We start from the raw sequence: 4847 nt of genomic DNA, 5'->3' as shown, positions 1-4847 counted from the left end.
GTTTTAATTTATTGTATTATTATTTTTTATTATTACCAATCGCTCGAAGCCATTAGTAATATCTGTCGAATTTTTCGAACACTCGATTTTTTCACGCGCTGTCAGTAAAATTAGCATGAGTTGTAGTGATATTAGGTCTTTCATCTATGACGATGCAAACTGTACCAACAAGTGATAAGCATAGGCATTATTGCATGAGTGATCCTCAGCTACTAGATAGTGGAAAATACAAAAAGAAAATATCATAGATGAAAAATAATAAAAACATGAATTATAACTGATCCGTTGGCTATAACTCGGATCAGGTAAAATTATAAATTGGAATCTGTTTAAAACTAAATAAACATGGCTACATCAGGAGTACGTAGAGTACGTGTTTTGCTCTCCTAACGGGCACATCACTAAAGAGAAGTTACCACATAAATAGGCTAACATCCTCAATAACTCCACAATATTAGGCCTACTGGGTAACCGTCTTCAACACAATAATTCTATAAATACAAAACTTCAACTACGCAAAGAGGTATGTTATTCATTCTAAATAACTTCATATTCATCTTCTACTCTTACTAAGTTGAGCGTTGGAGTGTCTTTGCAGGTGCCCGCCACCGTTCTTGGAGAAAGCCGACATATCATCCATTTTGTCTAAGGAAAAGCGAGTCCGAATATTGGAAAAACGAGTTATACCTTGGAATCGGTTATTCACGCAAGAACATTTGGCGCCCATCGTGGGACAGAGTTTATTTAACCTCACTATCACTTTTTTTTTTGTCCGATTTTTGCAAGTTTTAATCGATGGCAGAAAAATAAAAGAAACAAGGTGATAAGAAGGATCAGAAAAGTCCTGACAACAACAACAGCGGTGATGACCACATCTCGGGAATAACAATCGTGGTAGTAGTAACTCCAAACCCATCAACAAAGAAAACAAATTCTGCTAAATGCTTTCGTAACCGTGTCTAATGGTATATAATTTTAGCTAAATATAAAATATTTTCGTTTTCCATATTTTTATTAGAAATTCTGAGTTAGCACAATGATGCAAGTATTTGATCAAATAAATCGAATTTATTATTTCTGATATACAACAAAGAATCGAATCACATATGAATCTAAGCCAACTTGTAACGAATTTCTCTCATTTTTGTTTACATTATTATTGCTATAGTTACTATTTTTTCCTGATTACTCAGTGATAGTCCATATTATTTTATTCAAGTTTTTTTCTTTTCATTTTCTTCAATTACTTTGCCTCCGGAATAAGGGGATTCAGTTTTAACTTTAGTCGGCGAATTCAAAATGTGTTTACAATTAAAAAAATAACTTGGAAGATAATTATAAGGCAAGTAACCTCAATGTATCAAACTAACATGTTTTATACTATGGAGAAACAATGCATACGCATGACCTAACCTGCTTATATAATTTCTTTACTTTAATTTTCAATACGACATGACCTCTTATAAGGTAAACATCAACCACTTTACTTTTACATATCTTACCATTTTATATACCAATATGCTATACATCGTCGTGAATTAGCAGCCTGTATCTAACCAACTTGGGTTGGTTGAGTGGTCAGCTCACTCGTCCGCTTTAGCAAGTGTCGGGGGTTCGAATCCCGCCTTGTACATGCAGCAACCCATTGGCCAGCGGTAGACCCTTAAATGGAGCTCAGATCCGTGATGGATTAGTCCTTGACCTGTTGGGTTGGGGAATACAGTGGATAACCAAAAAAAAAAAAAATTAGCAGCCTGTATCTCATTTTCGATTGACTTTCCTTAAGCATATCTAACACTATTATTTTTACTATACATTTCTGCACCCTGTTCTATTTACAGGACAACACAATCACACCGATAAAAAAAATCAGGCAATGCTATAGACCATCTCACCAAAACAACCCCGCAGCAACACCACCAGACGGACTATAACTTGGACAACTTACACCTAGCATAAGCCAACTTTTCAAATCAACATATAAGACTAGTCTAAGAGTGCATTACAGATAAACTCATAAGTCAAAACACGGTGATGTTCTACTCTTCCATTAATAATTTTTATTCCTCTACTTCCAATATTATCTATTAAATTTCATTCATTATTATTCATTGATCTATAACTATCTTATGCATAATCGATCAAAATAAATTGCTCTACCACGAATCTTCAAAATCACATACATTCAACTCACCAAATCTCCGATCGAGATATACTCCTTTATAAAGCGTTCAGATTACCAAGTCATTTACCATCAATTTTTTCGTACAAACACAAACTTAAACTTCAAATGATTAGATCCCAAAAGCAAAATACAAATCAATCAATATCAAGTAAAAATACCCAAGGGATATACTAATCCAATATTCAAATCCAATTTTCCTTACCGAATTATAATTCGACTTTTAAGCAATCACGACTATTACTCCTCTATTCTCTGATAAATAATTTTAAATACTATCCACAAACAAATATTCCAATAATTTAAACAAATACTTACAATCGACTACTGATCTTGTGCTCGATTAGTACCAATTTTCAAACCACGACAAATGGCTCAATCAACTAATCAAAATCAAGCTATACTTCGGTTTTCAAACTACTAAGCCATCTATCATTTCAAACAAACCGGTATATGATGACCGACCTATTAGCTCAACAACAGAATGCAATGAAAGGCAAATGACCAAAATTAAATTACTAAGTCATTTCTACCTTGGTAAAATTATGTATATGCATAATCTAGTTTGCTTATATAGATTTTTTATATCAAATTTTAATACATCATAGCTTCTTACAAGGTATTCACTACTCTATATACTCGAATTGATTTACATTATTTATGTATCTTATCATTTCATATATCGAAATCAATTAATTAATCAATCCGAAAAAAAAAAAGACTTTTTACCAATCCTAAAACAAACTTAATTAGCAATTATCTTAATTAGCAATTATCGTTACTTGATATCAGTGATTGGCTCACCCCTTTAATTTTATTTTCCTATTTTACAATAATTTATACATGTTTACTTTCAACACATTTTATTTATGTTATAACATCTTTATTATTTACTCAATATTTAATAATTAATTATTTTGAGCAAGAAATTTGTCAATAAGTTGTTGTGTATTGAAAAAATTCTCAAAACAATTGATCATTATATCCTCAGATCATACAATCGATTCCGTCAACGAATATATATTTTCGAACTTTTCAGCTTGCGTCAATCAAATACTATATGCATGCCATGAAAAATTGTTCTCGGAAAAGTATCCCCACACAATTATATTGATCGAACAACTCTTACCTTTCAATTGGTTTTTGAATAAATGTCGACTAACTGACTAAGTTTTGGCGCTACCACTCATTCCGATTTATAGATAGACATAACTATCTCACTTTCTAATCTTTTTTACCCATCTTTATTTATTTGTTTATCTATTTCATCTGTTCGATCATTCACAATCTTTCAATATCACTTTTTCACTACCAATTTTTTTCATTTTTCTCTCTTTTCAATCTAATAAGTTGAGCTTGGGGCTGCCATAATCACAATTCCGATTTATAGGTCGGAAGCTCAACCTGTTTAATTGAAAATTTTCACAGGTCAAGCTTGGGGGCTATGTTCCGTCCATTGGCTATACTTCGGCTCAGGTCAAACTATAAATCGGAATCTAGTTAAAACTAAATACACACATGCTATATCAGGAGTATGTGGAGAGTACGTGTTTTGCTCTCCTAACGGACTTATCCCATAAAATCAAGTAACTACGTGCTAACCCAAATGGGCACAGGAATCTCTCCGCAAATCTCTCTAAAGAAGCTCACTAAAGAGCAGTTATCACATAATTAGGCCCGTAGCAAAGCAATTCTATAAATATATCCACTCCTGACATTATTGAGGTACGTTATTTATTCTGAATATCATCTCTATTACTCACACTCTTACTAACTTGAGCGTTGGAATCCCTTTTGCAGGTGGCCAACGCCGCCGTCCTTACAACGATATTCCTTCCTCTCACTTCCAAGGAAAGCAAGTTCAAACACTAACATAACAGGCTATACCTCGGAAACCCAGGAACAATATCAAATAAAAAATTTTATTTTCGATCTCTACTAATAGTTGAAAAGAAAATTTCTATAAAATAGGTTTTTCAAAAATTTTACAGAAGACTTGCAATCTTTTGAAGAAAATAACTTTTTCACTACCAATTTTTCCTTTTTTTTTTAATTTAACAAGTTGAGCTTGGGACTGCTATAATCACAATTCTGATTTATAGGTTAGAAACTCAACCCGTTTAATTGAAAACTTTGACCGGTCAAGCTTGGGGATATGATCCGTTGACTATATAATCTGACTCAGGTAAAGCTATAAATCGAAATCTGCTTAAAACTAAATAAACACGTGCTACATCAGGGAGTAGGGAGTACGTGGAGTATGTGTTTTGCTCTCTGCACATCACTAAAGAGTAGTTACCACATAAATAGGCTAATATCCTCAACAACTCTATAATATTAGGCCCATTGGGTAACTGTCTTCAACGCAATACTTCTATAAATACAAAACTTCAACTACACAAAAAGGTACTTTATTCAGAATGAATAACTTCATATTCATCTTCTACTCTTACTAATTTGAGCATTGAAGTGCTTTGCAGATGTCCACCGCCGGAGAAAGCTAAAAAAAAATGAGTCCAAATATCGAAAAAACGAGCTATACCTTGAAATCGGTTATTCACAGAGAAATAATAACCATCTTTAATTTTCATCAAAACCTTAAAATCATTGATGAACGATGCTATATGCCAAAAATGTAGGTCAACTTCAACGATCCTAATAATTT

This window comes from Arachis ipaensis, chromosome B10, assembly GCF_000816755.2.
Source record: "Arachis ipaensis cultivar K30076 chromosome B10, Araip1.1, whole genome shotgun sequence".
Classification (NCBI taxonomy): domain Eukaryota; kingdom Viridiplantae; phylum Streptophyta; class Magnoliopsida; order Fabales; family Fabaceae; genus Arachis; species Arachis ipaensis.
The sequence above is the reverse complement of the archived record's forward strand: the minus strand, read 5'-3'. Positions refer to the sequence as shown.